Source organism: Manis pentadactyla, chromosome 2, assembly GCF_030020395.1.
Source record: "Manis pentadactyla isolate mManPen7 chromosome 2, mManPen7.hap1, whole genome shotgun sequence".
Lineage (NCBI taxonomy): Eukaryota > Metazoa > Chordata > Mammalia > Pholidota > Manidae > Manis > Manis pentadactyla.
Window position 1 is genome coordinate 231,108,164 of NC_080020.1, and position 20,949 is coordinate 231,129,112.

Here is a 20,949-nt window from a genome sequence, read left to right on the forward strand (position 1 = left end):
GTGCCCTGGCAGCACCACTATTTTCTCAGTGTGCACACAGAGCCCAGCCCAGAATGCACGCACCATTTTGTTGGACGTACACCTAGAACTGAGTCATGGTGGCAGCAGCCGAAAACGGCCTCCCAGTGCAGGTGTTCCCAGGAGGCCAACCTTTCCCCTGGGAATCAGGGGACGTGCCTGTGCCTCATGGGCAGGCCTCCTCCAGACAGCATGTCCGTCCTGCATCACTTTCTTCTGTGGTCCCAACTCAATCACACAGATGGCCATCAGGGCACCACTGTCCCATGGGTCTTCCTGGTTTGCCTCTCCTACTAACTGCAGTCCTCCTGAAAACGAGGTCTGGATGTCATGTGTCTGCGACCTCAGTGCTCATAAGAAGCCCAGCTGCTGCTAGAGGCCTAACAAACCTCGGTAGAATTAGCAGAAGTTGAACACGAGGGGCTCAATAAGCAAGTATCTCCTACTGCTCTGCCTTCCATGTGGGATCCTGAAGAAAGCCGGGGCAGAACTTCTTGCCTAGTACCCAGTGTGCTGGAAGGACTGCAGATGGGTCACGTCACTGGCCACTGAAGCTTTCAAAGAGGCCTGATGGGGCCTGAGTTTCTGATTCTTGAACCCTAGCTGGTGGCCTCTGTCGGGAGCACCTCTGCCTTCCCCTGCAGAAGGCCAGACACCTACTGTGTTCCGAGTCTGCCAGGAATTGCAGGTGAGGTCGGACAGCCGGGAGGAACGCTCTCTCCCAGATGGTCCCCTGCGTGGGAGCTCGGCACTGATGCGTCCTGGACACAGACTCCGTGGAGGGCAGCTTTCCTGCTGCCCCACCTGCTCCAAAGGCCTCGGTCCGTTCAAACTGCACCCTTCCTGGCCACACAAGGGCCTCTCCAGTCAGGGAGCCCACGCCTGGAGAAGCAACGCACATCTATACATAAAGAAGAGAAAGAGGCAACCAAACCCTTCAAGACCTTGTCCAGAAACCTGCTGTCCTAAGAACTAAACCTGATTTCTGACTGAAAGCAAACACACACACTGAGTTGTTGTCACAAGGAAATACTTGTGGGGAGCCTGCGTCATGTGGATTTTACTCTTCTTGAAGGATGACCTTCCACACCACTGAAAACAAAGATCGTAACACATGAGAAGATGCTGAGAGAACACCCGGGAGGGCTTCATACAGCATTTTCCCCAGAACACCCAAGGGTGGCGTTGTGTCTAAAACACAGTAGGGCCATGAGTGATGATTCCCAACGCATCCCTGGCTCCTTCGCACAGGTGGTGAGTCCCCTTGACCTTCACTTCGGAGGGTGTAACTGAATCCCGTCTGAGCTCTTCATCGCCACATCCTCCATGCAGCATCGAGGGCCAGTGGACCCAAACACAGCAGCCACCTGATGCTGCCCGGGGCTCTCGGGTAGCTGCAGGGACACGTGGAGAGCGCTCAGGTGTGTGTGCATGTGGACCCTCTCCACCGCGACCGAAGACACAGCACGTACTGTGAAACACACACGGTTAATGGCTGCAAAACTTCTCACTGGGGGCTCAGACGGTTATGAGTCTTTAGTGGACCAGTGGAGGCAGGTCCTCATGAGCTCAAAAGTCAATGCATTTTTACAGTAAAGACATTTTGAAAAGAGTCTGAGACCCTAAAGAATTCTGCTAGTCTTGCAACACTAACGCTTCTCTCAGGCTTCCTCGCCAAACTTGCTTTGACAGCTGCATTTTTCAAGGCAAGTCATAGCTTACCACCACATCACATTTGACGTTTCTTATCCTCTGCTTTTAACCATCTCATGAGAAGCACACTCACTTTGCACGCTTGTTTAATTCAAGGTGACTGTTATGCTTATTAATCTTCACAAAATCCTTTGGTTTGGGGGAGATGATTTTTCTCCTCCTTCCACAGTGATTTTCAGCAGGTCTCTCCCAGGTGACCGGGGAGGCTCCTGGGTCATCCCCGTAACTCTGATGCACAGGTTTGCTCTCTCAAACTCCCCTCTTCCTTTGAGACCTTTAAAATGAAAATTATACTGGGTGGTCATTTTCTTATAATTTCACTATAATTAGGATTTTAAAAGTGACACAGATATTTTGAAATCACCAGCTCACTCTTTCATCTGTGTTCGGACCCTACATAGTGAGGAGGTAGGGAGAAGGGAGTTGCAAAGAGCTCCCAGAGTGGACACGGGCACGAGTGTGGGAGGAAGACAGGCGTCTGCTGCCCAGCCCCAGTGCCTGCCCCAGCCCCGGGCACCTCCCAACTCCGCCTGCCCTGCCACGCACGCAGCAACACTCTCTGCCTTCTCCCTGTCAGCTGCAGTCACCGTGCTCTGTGTGTCCCTGTCTCACAGTGAAATCATGTGTTTATGCAGCAGCCATCACTCCTAGACGCCTCCATCACTGTGAAGGGCTCTGGCTGGCAGACATCACGCTTTGCTTGCACAGGGCCACTGCCATTTGGGAAGAGAAAATGCTGGAGGACCGAAAAAGAATTTCCATGTATGCATTTGTCTCAGGTTGGGTTTTCCCAGATGTGGACTCAGACGGAAAAGTGAATGTGAGTAGTTTATTTAAAAGTTGATTTAAAAGAAATGCCAGTAAAAACATGAGAAAGTGAGACAAGGAAGGGAGGAAGCCAGGAGAGTGTAACCAGGGCGGGCAGGGCCCCAACCCCAAAGGGAGACCGAGGAGCTCACCCCACAGCCGTACCCGAGGTGGGGTGGGCGGTGGGCGTTCCCCACCAACCCTGCGGGCACCCGAGGGAGGCTGCTCCCAGGGCCCTGATGCCCCCGCCCTCCAGCCTGTGGGACTCTCCGGGGACCAGGAGCCATGACCCCTCCATCCCAGTGTGTGAGCTTGGGGGACGGAGAGGAGAGAAGGGCAAGTACCGTGGCGACTGCTACGGGACTGCTCCCTAGCCTGGGAAAAACCTGCCACTGGACGTAGCAGGACAGATGTCCTCCTTCTCAACTGGGTTAAAAAATGAAATAACTTCAGTACAAATGACATAACGGTGAAGCTCGGAATAGTGGAAGCTCACTCTGCCATCCCTGCCCACGGTCGCAAGTTTGCACCATGCCACCCATCTGCAGCTGCGCGGGACACCCCTGGGGTGAACACTCCAACTGTCCCCAGTATATATATATATTTTTCCCTTCCTTCCTTCCTCCTTCCCTTCCTCCCTTCTGCTGGATGTCAGAGGAAGGAACTAATACATTTTGAAAAGTTGCACTATATGAACCATATGGTCTGGACTTTGTAAAACTGTCCAGTATTGAATTTTTTTCTGGGATTTTGCTTGAATGTGTGTTCGGTTCATTACATATATGCTCATCACCAATAACCTAAAATAATTTGACATTTTTAATTGTGGTTACTCCTGTTGCATACATATTATAGACAGTATTTTAAGCCTGCTCAGTGGACTAACGGATTCTCACAGTGCCCTGGGGGACAGCGGCCACCCCTGCTCCCATCTGATAAGTGAGGAAGTCGGCAAGGAGAGGGGCAGCCGGCCGACGCTCAAGGGCTCCCGTGTGGGCTGCGGGAGGTGCGAGCTAACTCGGGAAGTCTACATCAACAGTCTGCCTCCACCGCCTCACTCCGGCTCCTCCCGGTGGCCGAGCACCCTGTGACCGACCGTCAGTTACCCTGATGCGCTGGGCACACAAGGGCTTTGAAGGATGTGCGACTTGTTTTCATGTATCAAGTGGCTTCAGACAATTACACCTGTTCATGTCTGCACCTGCCTGCCGTTCAGTTTTCTCTGTCCCTCTTTGTTGCCACTGCCAGATCCCTGTGGACATCCTCTTTTAAGATCTCATACTAAGAAAGCCCCGTTTGGTAGAATTTTGTGTTAGATACATAATCACAGTTTCAGTTCACATACAGTAACAAGCAGGGCATCTGTATCTACTGTTGAGGGATCCTTTGAAGGTATTTTTTCTTCAACTTTCACGTTCATATTTAGTCTTTGGTGTTAGAAGGCATGGCCACAGGCTGACATCTCAATACAGTTTTGAATGACACAGAGCAATGAAGGGTCTGAAAATAATATTCATGAAGATTTCACAGGAGCCAAGATTCAATTTAATGGATGATATTAAGAAAACCCAGAAAATCTATATGCTCCATGAGACCAGGCACTTTCTCCTTCTCATCCACGGCTGTACCCACAGTGCTTAGAGTAGGGCCTGGCTCTCACTATGGATTCAAGAAATACTTCTTATTAAATGTTCTACTTTAGCACAACATTAGATTGACAGAAAATTGTTCAACTAGTACAAGGAGTTCCCACCTATGGCACTCCCAGGTTCCCCTATTTTTAGTATCTTACATTAGCATGGCATGTTTGTTACAATTAACAAGTTGTGTTGAGCCAATACTGATCTATTGTTATTAACTAAAGTCCATGGTTTATTTAGACTTCCTTGTATTTTACCTAATGTCCTCCTTCTCTTTCAGAATCCCAGGTAGGTTATGACATGACACTTAGCTGAAGTGCCTCCTTAGATCCTTCTTGGCTGTGACAGTTTCTTAGACTTTCCTTGTCTTTGATGACTGGAACACTTTTGAAGAGTACTAGTCAGATATTACAAAATGTAGACTGTTTCTTAATAGAAGATTTTCTGATTTTTTTCTTTTCTTTATTAGACTGGGTTTATATGCTTTGGGGAGGAAGATTACAGGGGTAAAGTACTATGTTCATCACATGGTATAAAGAATAAATGCTATCAACATTTGATCACTTGGCTGAGGTAGAGATTGCCCAGTTTCTCCTGTGCAGAATCACTCTTTCCCCCTGTCCCCACTGTTGTCTTCGGAAGGAAGGCACTGTGCAGGCCACATCTAAGGCGCGGAGGGGTGGGGGGCTGTGAGGACCTTCCTGAAGGTGAAATCACTGCACGATTCATTTAGAATTCTTCAGCATGGGAGATTTGTCTCTTCTCCCCTGTTTATTAATTAGTATATTAATTAATTTATTTATATCAGTAAGGACTCATGGATAGTTATTGTACACTTTGGTTTATAAAACAATACTAATTTACACATTGGGTTACTTGGATTTTTCCAGCCTTCATCATTGGGAGCTTTTTCACTGAGCTTCTGTGTCTCTTTGATAGACCCCGTCACTCTCAAGCTCTTTGTTTCATGTGGTATTGTTTTAGCCCTTTCTTATATATATTTTCTGGTACTATGGAATGCTCCAAGTTCACCTTGCATATTTTCTTCTGCAGCCCTACAATCAGACAGCTAACACTGCCAAAGACTGCCTCAACGGATAGAGCAAGAGAAAGCATATTGCACTAGCCCATGTACATTCTTGTACCTATGAATATCTCTATGTGTAACCATCTGCATCTTTAAGCACTATTTTTTGATGGTTATAGGGAGAAGTTTTAAAAATTAAACCAGCAGAGATACAGAGAGAGCAACACAACTTCTCAATGATAAGGTGAACGCAAACGCTGAAGTGAAGGGTGAGCCCTGAGAAAGTGCTGATAAGGCTGTGAAACACACAGAGCTGAGCGCGGTGAGCTGAGCAGCAGGCCACACCCTGCGGGAGAGCAGAGCCCGTGGGTCTCCGTGCAGAGCTCACGTGGCTTGGGCCTTTCTGCCGAGCTAAGACGTACCAGGGCCATGAGGTCACTGGTCTGCTTAACTCAATTTGGCAAAATCCTTACAAGTATGTGAATAAGTTGTGGCCTTTACGTTTCAAAGGCAAATGTACAGAAAGTGGAAAAGTTCTCACAGGAGAGCAGCTGCACGACAAAGCAGACCAAGCCTGAAGGAATCACCGTGTGCAAGACAATTCCTCACAGCCGAGAGGGGGAAGTGGTGTAGAAAATAGAACCAAACCTTGCACAGGGCCAAGCAAGCCCGGGCCCAGGTGACCCCGTCTGATGAGCAGACCCCCTGATGCTCTGGCCTCTCGCTCCAGGCAGGAGGCGCCCCTGGAACTGCATTGAGCACAGACAGGCACGGCCCCACTTGGGGGGCTGCTGAGTAGAAGATGAAGATCCCATTACACTACTGAAGGCAGCACCAAGGGCTTCTGGTAGGGAAGCGGGTCCAGAAGATCAGGAGGACATGTAAGCACAGTCGGAGGATGGAGGGATGGCGGAGTAACCTCACCAGGAGGCGGCGGGCTCTGGGGCCTCCTGCAGGGAGGCCCAACCCGAGTGTAAGGCACTCAGGTCAGCAATAAACAGGGAAGATGAAAAGAAAGCAAAAGACCTGGCTTTTAAAAAGGCAGGAGTTTAAAAGGAAGCATTTTTTTGTTTACAAAAGGGGTTTTTGTAAGCAGTTTAGTCTTCATAGAAAAAATATTCAGAGAAAGGGTGCCAGCATTTGAAGAGGCCGACGCACCAGCTAATGGGGGGGCAGCCTCCACGAAGTCGGTGTGCGCACGGCAAACCCCTCAAAGCCAAAATCCTGGCAGAGACCTCGATCTGCATTGCTTAGTGGGTGGGACCAACAGCCTCTCTTGGGAAACAGCGTCATTGAAGGCAGGTGGCGGCAGTAATGTCATCCCCGCTCATAGCCGGTTAAACCTTGAGACTCTTAGATATCATTCGAGGCACACAGGTGGGGCTACAAAGGGGCAAATGAAATAGGCACCTAACTTCTGGTATCTATGGGGAAACAAAGAGTTTGGGGACACCTCATTTGGCTTCTCCTGTATGCTATTTAAGCTCCCTACGAATTGCAAATTTCAGCATTCCTTACTCCAGCATGGGACAAATTCTTTGATAAATGTGTCCCTTTTAACATGATTTTTTAAAAATATGGAGTAATGATGGGCAGTATCCAAACACCGCCAAGCATTCTCTGAAGCCGGTGGAACCGCTGAAGTTTGCAGTCATTCTCGTCCAAATCAGCTCCCAGGACACATGTGATTGACATACTAGCAGGAGTCTAACTGGATGTCTAATCAGAGCGGAGAGCCTGGAACAGGCCCCACATGGGGTCACAGCGCCTCATCCCGCAAGGCCTCGCCCAGGGAGTCCCCTTCCACTGGCAGAAGGGGAGCCGAGGCTGGTCCAGGCTCCCGACAAAGGGATGAGGCGCAGGGCTCGGGTACAGGAGGCAGATTGGCTGGTCGCCAGCTGTGCTCCACTCAGAGCCTCATGCATTTTATTTCCCTGATCTTGAATACAACCTTTCAAGGTAGATATAAGCCCATTTTACAAGGGAGGAAACTGAGACTTGGGAAAGTCTAAATGGCAGAGCAGAGATTCAGTTCCAAGGCAACCTTATTCCCCAAATTCATGCTCTTTGCTTGTCCCTCTGCTAACTCCCAAGGGTTTTTCTTTCCTGCCAGCTTGCTTTTTAATGAGTTTCTCTTAAGGAAAGGAAATCCCCCAAAGTGGAAGCATGTGCAGTGAGCAGAGAACCATTTGGCATAATCTTGCTTCTAGTTCGGTCTCCACCGTGACCCTCGGCAAGTGTCCACCTTCATTTCCTGACCTGTCCAACAAGGAGGCGAGAATAAACCCTCTCTTCCAACTTCCACATTCGGAATTCTCTGAAGAGTCATTCACCGCCTGCATAAATGAGCCCAACTTAGCAGTCAGCCTTGTAAAATGACATTAACAAACTTTTCCCTGCAGACAAGAGACCAAGAAAATTAAATGGTGCACTTGGGTTTCTACTTAAATTTCTATGTAAAATGTTGCAGAATCCAAGTATTTGCCCATTCTTGTCTCGCTTTCAGGCTTGGAACGACACGATCTAAACCCAGGTTCACCTCCAGTCTTTTCTTGTAGCCAAAGCCAGCTGTTGGCTCAGGTGTTCGCACTCCTTTTAAATAGACCAACTTAAATTCTAAAAAACAAAAATGCTGAGCTGTGTCTCCGGTGGAAGGAGCCTCTTTCCAGCCAGTGGTCTGGCTCTTCAGGGTGGAACTGACTGATAAAGAAGCTGGGCCCAAGGCCCCTGGTGGTGTAAGTAAACTGACCACAAACCCCCAGTTTCAAAGCCTGAGAACAAAACCCTCAAGTCCTTGTATACTTGGGGTTCCCCAACTAGGCCCCAGGTATGTGGGGATCCCCAGGGGGAGTCTCCCTGGCTGCACTGCCTGTCCCTCGCCTGGCGTCTGTCCCGTCCTCTGGCCTTTACATCCTCACCACGTGCTCCCTCTGCGCCCACCCCTCCCCTGATCCAGCACCTTCCCTTCCTAGGCACAATCTTGGTAACTCCCTGTCATACCAGTTATCAAAATATTTCTTCCCAACAAAACTGTTCTTTCTGGGAGGGATTCTGATAAATAAAATTATGTCTCAGAAAACTAATGGAAAAATAAATCTATCCTGTAGGAGACACAGCAGATGATAGAAATGGGTCCCAGCAGCATTTCTAGGGTTTCTGTTATCACTGACCTAAGGGCGGCTGACATGGGCAACCAGCGGGAGTGGATTCTAGGACCCAAAAAGCCTCCTGGAAAATTGCTGTGGCACCAGCAGGTGGCATCGACCTGCCCACTCAATCTGGGTGGCCTCAGGAGGTGAGCGAACAAACACGTAGGAAACCTCTCCTCCCCTCACCTACCAGCACCTTCCCCCAGCGAGCCCGGGAAATCAGCCCCCCGACGCAGCTCCTGTGAACCGGCAAAGGGCGGCGGCGATACCCCACATGGTTGTGAAGGCCAGTTTCCGCTTGGGGACCAATCCCTCATCTCTCGCTCCCCCATCTGATGCTGTCCAAGCTTTCCCCTCCCATGGATCATCTCTCTGTGCTCAGTGTCCCCTATTCCAGATTCACTCAGAGCCCAGGCTCTGGAAACAGCCTTGTTGACAGTCATTGAGGCCCTGGCCAGTAGAAGCTGAGACGGACACATTCCAGGTGAGCTGTATACAAAACACAAGATATTTTTTATATACTTGTGGCTGCGGAGCCCAAAACCGAGTTCCAGTAGCAACTGTGTCACAGGCAAGTCTCGGCTTGCTTTCCTGTTTCTTGCCTGTATCCTAGGCTGAGCTACCTGTCTCATTTTTGGAATGTCAATCACAAGAGACATTTATCAACACCCTTTTTTTAAAAGGAGGAAAGGATACCTCTAATGCTAATGCCAGCCCCACAATTCAACAATTATTTTCATTTTTTTTCTAATATTTTCTTTTCAGTGCCTTCCACTGATTTCCTCGATGCTTACAGAAGAAAACCAAACAATTTATAGCCATTCAAAGCCCAACATAATTCAGCTAAAATATCAAGGTCTTTTTCCCATTACTGTCTTTCATGATTTCCCTACACCTGCTGAATGGCTGACTCTGCCTTTTCTGCACGCGTCCCCGTCTTATTCAGTCCTTACTCCTTTGCACCTAAATCATCTGCTGGCCATACCAAGCCTCTCAGATTTCATAGAACTCTCCAAACCCACATCTCAGGCTTGAAATGCCCCTTTCGCTGCTCAGAGTTCACTGTGCTGGTGCTCGTTATCATGGTTGTAACCATTACCACCAATCTGAACACCTCGTGGGCACTGAAAACATGCCAAACACAGGAACAAGGACTCTGTATTCATTATGTCATTTAATGCCCATAAAATAAGATGAGGTCAGTGCTATAGGTATGAATGTTATTATAATTAATTTTTATGAATTAGGCAATATGCAAAGAATTAAGTTAGTTTTCCTGGGCCATGCAGCTGGTAAGGGTGAGACCCAGGACTCACACCCAGATCTGTCTTACTTTCAGCCACTCCTGTCTACACCATCCTGTCTGAAGCTAGGAACAACATCAGTTCTCCGTGCCTCAGCACCTGCTTTTCTCTCTGCTCAGAGCCCCTCTACTCCGTCTATCCCTCCTCTTCCTTCAAGACCTAGTTTAGCTGCCGTCCCCCTGGGAACCTGCCACCCTCCTCCTGCCCACAGATTCCTGTGGAAAGAAATGAAGAATCTTACTCATTTCATAGTCCTGGTCACTCTGTATTGTAAACCGTGTGTGTTTGCTACTAATGGGATCCATTTTCGACAGGAAACAAAATTTTCCTCTGGATTCAGTGAGATTTCTGCCCACCTGTAGAATGTGCAGGCCTCAGGTAGAGGGTTTAGTGTTCCTACATATACCTGATGAACCACTTTCCAAATGTTTGCTTCCCATCTCCATGATTCTGGTCTGTATTGAATAGTTTTCACCCAAGGGAGGAATGTCCCCAGCAGGGAGGGACACAAGGACTATGTCACCAAATCTAAATGTGAGGCAGCTGCACAGCATCTGGAGCTCCTTCGTCCCTGGAGGGCGCGGCGGACACTGCTCGGTCCTTGCCCTTGGCCGGGGTGCCTAATCCTCTGAGGAAGGGAAAGGGCAGCAGCCGAGGAGTGAGAAACTCAGCGACTGCTGGGACGGGTTGGGGTCTGCAGCCCATGGGGCAGGAAGGTGCGTACTCGGTGACCATCCATCACAGGGCCCCGGACAGGGGTGAGGAGGTGGGTCCTCAGCTAAGGTGCTGCCCACCTGCAGGGGGACCTGGAGGGAAGGGGCAGAAAACCCCAAATGTGGGTATAGCCTCAGCAACAAGAGCAGGATAGAGAACTGTGGCCTCAGCCTGGATTTCTTTGCTTTGTAAAAAGATTCTTAAAAATTCTACATTATGCTCTTTTCCTACCGTGCATTTCCATATTTTGGATGTATTGGAACCAGGGAAAAGGCAAGACTGAAGTGAGGGGAAGACCAGAGGAGGGTGTGGATGCAGGAAGCAGGGACAGCGGCGGGACAAGGGGCCTACCTCCCAGTCCCAGGGCCCGGCATGAACGTGAGTGCCCGTCAGAGGGCTTCACCTTGGTAATTATAAAGGAAATGGAGGCAGCTACTCCTGTTCTACACGTGTCCTAAGCCAAAAAAGACAGTTCAAAGTCCTCTTTCCCTGAGTCGTTGTGGGCTGAAATCCTAGGCATTTCTGTCCGTTTTTCTGAGCTGTGCTGAGAACTCGCCATCGGGGAAATCCTCCATCTCTGAAAGGTCTCAGGGAAAGAAAACCACAGCAGAGCTATGGCAGCTCTTTCATTTTTTTCTCCTTTAAGAATTTCAAGAAAAGTATTTAGAATTCTTCCCAGCGTGTACAAAATATACACAACTGAATACGAAATGCCCATCTCCTCATCCACAGGAATATGCCAAGTAAATACATTCCTTTTGTACTCTGATTCTCAGTCTTTAGGCTGTAAGAAAAAAAAAAGCATTCTGATAAGAGGACTTGTTTCTTGTGACCGAAACAGATGCCACTGAGACTGGCAAATTCATTTCTACATTTGGGAGCCCCAGTTCTTAAAACTGAAGGGCACAGCAATTAATACAATTATTCCTAAACAGCCATGTCAACTACAGAGAATGAGGCCTTATATGTTATAATTTCAAAACTGTGTGGTTCTCAATTATGCCCATGTAATGATGCTTTTAAGACTGTGCAGTGCACAGTCCACACACATGCGGGGGGAAGGCGCTGCCCTACTCTGCCACCATATGCAGCAACAACAACTACAAAACAGACCTTTACAATCCTCAGAGAGTTGCTGAATGGCAATGTGGTGTAGGGAAAAGGAAAGGTGGCCAGAGCTGGTTCAAATCCTGGCGGTGTGCTCTTGAATAAATCAACTCAACTTTCTAGACATTTGTCTTAACCTATGAAATGGGGATGATCAAACTGAATGCAAAGAGAAATGGTGAGAATTCAACAGCTATTATAATGTGTGTTGCTCACCTATCACCATACACGCCAGCAGTTCATGCAAGACCTTCCCGATGGCCTGTGTTCAGCACGTGTGACCGTCACTCAGTCTCGTTGCATGGAGTTCCTCGCACTGCGTGGTGAATGGAATGGCTTCCGCCCCAACCTCTGTCTGATATGCTTTGCTGTTGTGCAAAGGCCAGAGAGCTAAACCGTCCCTTCCGAGCCTGCATGCAGCCTGGATGCCGGCTGAGTCGGGCTCTGTGGATTGGAAGCCGCTGGGCGTCGGTGGAGGAGGGCAGTTCCTGTCGCCGCTGGCACGGTGGGAGCACAGCTGCGGAGAGCACGGGACCTTCCACGGGGTGTTCCCAGTCACTAGGTAAGGGTGAGGTGGACGCGGTGCCAAAGGGGGGTTGCCGGGATGATCCCCAGATTGAAGCAGTGTTTTCTAACCGGACAGAAGCAGGTGTCCTTGGAGGGCGGTGGGGGGCCGCAGGGCAGATGGTTATCGCGGCGGCTGGTATTGAGGCAATGCTGCAGCCTTTGGAGCAGGGGCCCTAAATGACACCTATGTCCCAGGGACAGAATAAAGGGGCCTGGAAGCCCAGGGGTTGCAATGCGAGTCACACTCATAGTTCTAACAACGATTCAGCCACTCCCAAAGCTCTGCTGCCCTTCTCCATGACTTTGCGGTCGGCTGGTTTGGGTTCTCACTACCTGATGCATATGTGAAACCTCCCACAAAGGTTGCACCGCAGAACTGGAAGGAGGGGGCCTGTGGCTGGGAACCAGCAGCCGAAGTGGGAGGGTCACTGTGCTGACCCAAGTAACTGACACCGATTCCTGATGGGAAAGAGCGTTGCGGCTGCAGCCTGCGGACAGGCAGGGGAGTGTTCCAGCCCAGGAGATCCCCTGAGGGTCCTGTGGGAAAGCCATGTACAGCTGTGAAAGGTAGTAGAAAATTCTAGAAGGTCATTACAGGAGGGACTCCCAAGGACTCAGCTTGTGGAGAAGGATGATGGGGCTTAGCTCACTAGGTATGACACCCTGACCAGGTAGGGCCATAGAATGGATAGTGAAATCATAAATACCAAGAAAGGCCTCTGCGAGCTGCAGACATGAAGACTCAGGAGTCACTCGTAAGTTCTTTGTTCTGTTGTATATAAGCTCATAATTATTAACCAATTTTTTTCCTCACTTTCTTTCCGCTGTGTTTCATAAGGCACATTGTGATGGTTTTTTATAAGGACACTAATGGTTAAATTGCTTGGCCTTCAGGCTGTAAGAGATGCAGGTAGGAACAAAATGCACCATGTCACAGGACAGATGCAATGAGTGATGGAAATGTGGCTGTCCCTTCTGGGGAGAACTAAGTGCATTTTAACTTGACAAAGGGATAATTGCATTATGCTAGGTGGGGCATGCTGATATAATGATGGTGTGGCCATTTACATCTGAGTAGAAAAAGATATCTGATATGCCAGCATAGTCACGGTATGGGACATTTGATTGACATTTGGTGTGCCTTCCAATCACTCTAAATAGGAAGATAAATACACATGTCCAGGACCTCCTGGTAGCCAGGGTGCTGGACGCAACCAGTCTGGATGAATGGGATGAATCTGGGCAGGGTGTGGTTAGGAGGGCAGCGCCAGGAGGAAGTCATCGGCTACGGCTTTGGTGTTACCTCCGGCTGGAGAGGTCATCAAGAGTTTTCAGGGTGCAGTTGCTTGCTCCACAGGTGCCCAGAGGAGGTGGGTGGGAGCAGCTTTCTGACTGTTGGTTTGCAGCAATAGCCACGCTTCCTTGACACCCAAGAGACTGGCAATACCAAGTGGTATTGATCGTGGGGTGGATTATCCTGAGAGTCCTCAGGCTGCAGCCTCTTTCTCTAGTTTTCCCCTCAAGTCTGAAAGGGTCCAGATCCTTCTGCTGAGATCCTTTCTGTTTAAAATAGAGTTGTCTCTGTTTCCCACAGCTGAGCCCAGAGATTTACCAGCACTCTGCCCGTGAGGGAAGGCAGAGGGAACAGTCCACATGGAGGAGTATTTCATCACTACATCATTAAATTGGTTGGTGTGTGGTGATAATAAAAAGCAGACTGACTTACAATTTATTATTGTGTTTAATTCTCCACAAACAATGCACCCTAGTGCCTGCCCCTGGGGCCACTCCCCTTCCCCTTCCCCTTACCTCTGACACAAAATCCAAACATTTCAATGCTGGTCTGTCTCTCACAGAGGATCCCCAAATCATCAAAACACTTAATTTTCACACAATATTTATAAACTTGATTCTCTGATTTCCCAGTTCTCAATGAATAAGCCACTTAGCAGGACTGACTGGGAGGAGCCTCAGGGTAGGTATGACAGGGGCACTGGAAGAGCAGCGGGTGCCTGCGCCCCTGCGTCAGGTTGTACAGGTCATGACCTCCTGTGCAGTTCTAAAAGGCTCATATCCGAGGGTGAGTTCCATTCATTTATTCCACAGAATCATATCATGTGTGTGTTTAGACCAAAGACCTTTCCTGCCATCCTTCCCGGCAAAAAAGTACCTCCCTATTATTCAAGTCCTTTAACTTTTTCTTTAGTGCATTTATAACTATCTGACATATTTATTTGTTTGTATATTACATAGGCTTCCCCACTAAAATATTAACTCCTTGAGGACAGAGACTTTATTTTGAACATTTCCAATATCTGGGTAGTAAGAAGCACATAGCATATACGCCATGCATATTTGTAGAATGTGAACCTAAGGGTGAGTTCACCACAGTTCCTTTTTTCAAAGAGCTGACCATGTAGGAAGGACAATTAGACTTGGGGGCTCATGATTTCAACATGAGTCACTGTGAGCCTCCTGCCATCTGCGTGCTATGAAAATAAGGCCCTGGGAGATTGTAGTAAACAGCCGTGAATTATCTGTTTTACCAGAAATGAAGTAGTGATAATTAAAACAAAAGAGAAAACATTTGCCTTTCAGATAATATGTAAAATCAATAGTTGTCCTAGGATCTCCCAAAAAGTGATCTAAGAACTCAGATTCCTTCAGTCTTTATGTGTCACCACACCACTTAAGGTATACAGGGAAGGCTTTGTGGAGGAAGTGATAGAACAAATTACACACTCACCTGGAATATTTTTTTAATTTAAATTAACTTGAGAATATAAATTAATGATGACATCAATAATATTGAATTAAATAGGCTTTCTTATTTAAGGTACTCCTTAAAACTTACCAGCTAATGAGTCTTCTACTGATTTACTACAAGGTGGGAGGTAAGAAAACATGGGAAAAAAACAGTGTCAGTGGGACTGGACCCAAGTGAAAACAGATGCATTTGAAAAATGTCAAGTTGAGTTCCTGCAATAACCTACATGAGCTAGGAGGTAAGACTCCAAGGATTTTGGCCACAGAAACAAGAACAGGTAGCCAGCTCAGGATTTCAGCCCATCTTTTGGGGGAACACAATTTAACCTACAACAGATGATGGCAAGTAAGTGGTTGAATACACAAATGTGGGGATGAGGACACAAAGCCAAGGGGCAGATATTAACTTGGAGGTCACCCCCATACAGTTAGCAGGGAAAGCCATGAGGCTCCATGGGACCAGGAAGGCAGGGAGGGTACAGGGGAAAATGACGGGGCTGAGGACTGAGACCTGAACAGTGTGGCATTGGGAGGACAGGACGAGGCCAGAGAGGATCCGGCAAAGGAGACTGAGGAGGCACTGCCGGTGAGAGACAGGAAGCCATGAGAGATGGTGTCCCGGGAGCAGAGGGAAGAAAGTGGTGCCAGGAAGAGGGAGCGGCTGGAAGCTGAGAGGGGCGTTCAGGAAGAGGATGGAGTAAGGTGGCCGACCAGGGAATGGCGCTCAGGCAGGTGCCAGCGCTGAGAAAGTCCTAGGGAGCGAGTCGAGGGTTTGAATGAAGGAATGAAGGTCCACTCTGAGGGACTGAGTCTAGGGCCCATCCGTGGGGCAGGCACTTGCCAAATGTCACCATGCCCATCAGTCAAGCTGCTCCCATCCCAGTTTCCATCCTGAAACCCCTCTTGCCTCTCTGGCCCTGCTCCTTCCCTGCTAAGGACCTTTGTGATGCCCCAGGGCCAGGACACAAAGATGAAGGAACATGCCTTCCACCCAACCCAAGAGAAGAGAAGGAAGAGAAGTCTGCTTTATGCAACAGGCATAGGTCCAGGACGAGCAAACGAGGCCAGAGAGGCCGGCAGCGGCCAGGGCGGCCTGAGGCCCGAGTGTCCCAAGTGGAGTGAAGTCAAAGTAACCTGAAAGCAATCCTGCAGCTTGAAAGATGGCCGAAGATGGAGGTGGCACTGAGGACCCCCCTGGGGACCGGTGGGAGGTTAGCAGCGAAGAGTGACAGGAGCTGGGTGCCGTGACCTGGGAGCCCAGGCATCACCATTTAAACCAGCAAGTCAGAAACAGCATGTTCATGTCTGTGTTACTGGTATAATTGACATATGGAATTGTAAGGTATTAAAGTGTGCAGTGCACCTAAGGTCGGTCCTCTGCAGGGCGGGACGGGGAGCCCTGAGCCATGAGACCAGGGTAAACATGTGCTGGGGCTCCTGAGCATCCACGTGCTGCAAAAATAATCCTTTTTTTGTATTAATCAAACTGATGTTGGATTACATATTTTAAACAACAAAGATAAGGTTAAACACTGTGCTTGTGAGCCACCTATTTGTCACAAAGTTTGTGAAAATGGGCAGATAAGTATTCCTGGTAAATAGACCAGCATTCTAATGTCTGTGATAATGAAAACTATAAGTAAATATGCATCAAGAATTTGGTGATAAACCTTAGGTTTCAGTACCTAAGGAATGTGTCCAGTGTTCTCATGAATTCAGGTTGCCTATGCTTCACTTCAGTGCAAAGAGCATAACAACTCTTTAAAAGTAACTTAGAAGTGTGTTTGCTTGAGTTCACTTTAGGAAGCAGGGAAGCCTGCCTCTCTGCTTAAATCTTTTTAGTTCATTAAAACATGGCTATTGGGTAATAAAAGTGTGTTAAACTTGGCTTCCATGTAAGAAGAGTTCAAGACTTAAGAAAGTCACAGGCTTAACCTGCCAGGTGGCAGCTACAGACTTCTCTGAAAACTGCCTTTGGATAAAAAGTCCAACTCTCTGTCTCTGTGTCTGCTCCGGGGTTTTGCCTCCCCAGCTGCGCCTGCCCATGGACAGTGACTGCCTCTCCACCACCGTGAGGGCCTCTGCTGCCAAAGGCTGGGGAGGCCCCGGCTCAGGCTCCTACCGGGAAGGGCTGAGGCACTCAGGACTCCTAGGGAGCGGAGAGCGAGCACAGGGTTCGGAGCTGGTGCAAGAGCTTCTTGACGCCTCGACTCCCCTTGCAGGGGATGCCGGAGATCTGTCCTTCCCTCAGCCTCCCTTCAGCGCCTTCCCCACCCCACCTCCAGGGCCCCAGGTCAGGTGTGTTGCCCTCTGCACACTGGGCAAATCCCAAGTCCTAGTTTGTCCTGGGCCCTCTCATCCTTCACGTGGAGCTCACTGCCTGCAAGTCAGCTTTCTCTTGTTCATAAGGACCGCTCCCCCAGCATGGTATTACCACCCTGTTTAAAAGACAATGTCCCTCCAACCTATCACCAGTAAAGATGGGGGGGAACACAAAATAAAACTGGGAACCCTATGCCATAAGATAACCCTTGATACCTTCTCCTCAACCAAGGGCTTTCACAGTTTTGGCCTTAAATTTCCCACCAGTGAAATGAGCGGTTGCAGCTAGAATGGATCCCACACGGCCCTGGCATTTCTGGTTCGGCGGGGGCCACGCTGAGGTTCTGCCCAGACCAGCACTGTTAATGCGCCGTCTGTGTCCCTGTCCCCCTGGCCCTCTCCCTCTCCCACCATGTGGAGCCGCCATAACCTTCTGGAGCCTCAGCACAAGATGAGACAATCCACGGAGCAGGCGAAGTGTAGGAAGGAGGCGCCCACTGCAGGGACCCCTGCGAAACCACAGCACGAGAAACATCAAAGACTAAAAAATGAATCCCAAAGGTTATAAGGGCAACAAAACAAATGAAAACAAGACTGAAAATCAGTACACTCTATATTTTCTAGAAGTAAATAATGCATCTGAGATAACCTCACAGTTCCTTCTGGAAAACGCTGAGGTCCACAGTCATTCCCTTTAGATTCCAGCCTCAGTGTCTGTCCGTCAGGCATTGTGTTCTCTGCCCTCCTCTGCCTGCTAGTCCCTGCTTCCATTCCCAGAGATTTTTTACAAGCAATATCAAGCAATCATGGAATTTCACCCAGCACAGGTAACTCTTTTTTTTTTTTTCATTACAAAGACCAGATGCAGGTAATGTGTTATAACTGAAAATGTCCCCCTTTTTTCCACTCACGTATATAACTCACAGGAAGGGCAGAGGGGGTAGAAAAGATGTCTTTAACCAGTCAATGAGACTCATTTGGGCGATGCCTCCGCCACCGCCCATGTTGGCTGAGCGTTGCCCAGCGCTGCTGGTGGACTTCGAGGCAGCTGCCGGCGGTGACCTCTCACCTGGAGGGGCCAGCACAGGAGCCCGCTTCCCAGGAGCCCTCGCTCTGTGACTGCCGCCCCCACCATGTTTCCATTTCAGGCAGTGCAAACATGTGTAAATACTTTATTAAAATTGAAAAAAAAAAAAAAAGCACATGAAGTGAAAGCTGCTCCCCTCTGATTGATTTTTCAAAAGCTCCCTAGACTGTTTCTGCTACAGATGTTTGCAAAATGATTGGATGCAAAGCGGGCTTAATTCATAAATGCAATAAAATGTTGCTTATTGACTGAACAGATGAACTAGCTGAGGGGGGATAATTTGGAGTGTTCTTATTGGAAATGCTTGAAGAAATGTAATGACAGTGGAGAAACAGACACTTATTAGCTGTGGTAAATATATTTTCCTACAGAATGCTTAGGAGATTTTTGAAATAACTCAAAAATAACTCTCAAATTTTCAGTTATACTGGGTTTTTGATTAAACTTGTTAACTTTCAGCTTTGTAAATCATGTAATCCCTGACACACAAAGCTTAAAGTCCATAGATAAATTTCTGGTGTTAAGGGGAAAAGTCTCGGGCTGGGGTCAGGACAGCTGGGATCTAGCTTATTTTCTACTGACCCCGTCACAGGTCTCTTCTTGCTGGAGGGGAGATGGGTTAGCATGGTCTTTTCCCTCAAGGAGCAGAGAGTCTACTGCAGCAAGCTGGGTGTCAAAGAGCCCTAACTATTTCAGGGGAGTACATCAGACTGCTGAGGAAGGAATCAGGTGACCAGCGGTGCCCCTGGGTCCCCTCTCCCTGCTTCCACAAAACAGCTTTGCTTTTCCCCATCACAGAGGACTAAGAGCAAATCTTCACACCCTGCAAGAACTTGCTGCTTTAAAAATGTTTGAGAAACAGTAGTTCCATGATAAGTAATTGCTATTCCACCCACCAAGCAAGTGTACCCTTCAAAGTAAGAAACCAGTGGCAAGTGTGCAATGTTCTGTATTAGCATGTGAATCGTGACGAAGTGGACTTTTTTTTTCTACCACCATCCTCTTCCCCCCAGGTCACTGATCTTCTTGGATTCATACTAATATTATGTATTGTTTTAGCTCTTTATTTTTCTGTAAGTTAAATTCTTTATAGACAGGCATGAGTAAGAATGCACATTGCAGTAAAGTACTCAGTGGAGAAATGCAAGGGAATGTTGGTGAGATGGACCGTTAGACCAAGTGATGCCCACAAGTGATGTCTGCAGGGGAGTCCAGAGAGAATCAAGGGGAGTCCCCTGGCCCAGGATGGCTGTGCCCTGGCCTAATGACACACTTCCTCCACAGATCCCAGAAAATCTGGAATTGGGTCCAGAAAATCTACATCTATTTCATTTACAGTGTCAGATATGAGACACAGAGTAGCACAAACAAATGTTGGTGTATTTACAGACCACATTAGTGCCTTTCCTGTGCTGTCCCTGCCTGTGGTCCCAGACACCTAAAATTTCCCACAACGGGGAAAGTAAGCAAAGAATCAACCCAAAACCACCTCCAGAAGTGTGTTCTACAGATGTTTTTTTCTTCGTGTTGGTGGTTGCAGTAAAGCTTTGGTATCCAATGGAGGTAATGAAAATATTTAAACAAATGTCTAATTACTTTAAATGCCAATGACAAAAATGAATATGTAGCCATCACAGAAAATACCCCGTATTTTAGGGCCCATTTATATTAACTCTGAGGTCCTAGTGTCTGATAAGTGTTAGGCATTTAAAACATCTGCAACAAATCACTTATTGTATATCCATAACAGAGTTTTTTATCCCACACTCCACACTGATGGGCTGGCAGGAAAGTCACTTCTGGTCCTCCTTGTGGAATTCCTGCCCCCTGCCCTCCCTGGGATGCACCATCACCCCTGGCCTCTTGGAAGGGGTGCCTCGGGTCACTGTAGTCTGTCCACACAAGGTACCACTGAGATGCCCACAGTCCCCGTCTGCATGGCCCACAATAAGCAGCAATTTGGGAATCTTTTGGAAGCTTCAGAACCTCTATAGATCTGATTTCACTTGCTTATGACTTTACACTCTGGGAACCATTCATTCCTGGGTCACAGCCAGGGAAGAGCTCGAATCCCACCTCCACGGGGGTGAAAGGCCCTGCTTTCTGTTACACCTGGAGGAATCATCGTCCAGCCACCATCTCTCTCTCTCTCTCTCTCTCTCTCTCTCTCTCAATTTCAGGGAAATCCTTCTCCCTTCTTGTGCCCCAAGTCTCTTGGCTTATTTTCACACCTTCAGTCTTCTTCCATGACCTTGAGCAGTTGGAAAGTAAAGCAGATCTAGCAGGTTATTTCCATTTTCCCTCATGCAACACAAAACTGTGCTACTTCCGAACAGAGAACTGTAAAGTGCAAAATAAATGGAGAAAGACATTCTCCAATATCCAGCTGTATTTCTATTGAAAAAAGAAATGAACCAACATTTGAACCCATTTAGAAACACTGACTGATGCAGGATCACTGACCTAGTGTTGGAGCTGAACTTCAAGTTCCAGGATCGCTGGTCGTTCGGGTTTGTTATTCTGCCTCATTTTGCCACAATGGTGGACAGTATAACATGATGCTCATGACACACAGTTTTGAAATGAAAATTTCAGCTGTGCCATCACAAGCAGTATGACTTCGGGAAAGTTAAAAAAAATTCCTTGTGGCCTCACTTCCTCTTTTGTAAAGGGGTAAGATACCCTCCCTATCAGAAGTTCAAATGAGACATAAAGCTGTTACTGCATA

At 48.1% G+C, this 20,949-nt stretch overlaps 1 protein-coding gene across 1 annotated transcript in view; it reads right to left on the minus strand.

Moving 5' to 3' along the window:
* RNF144A (ring finger protein 144A) overlaps window positions 1-20,949 on the minus strand; it is a 250,799-nt gene that overhangs the window by 51,930 nt on the left and 177,920 nt on the right. The window lies entirely within an intron of this gene.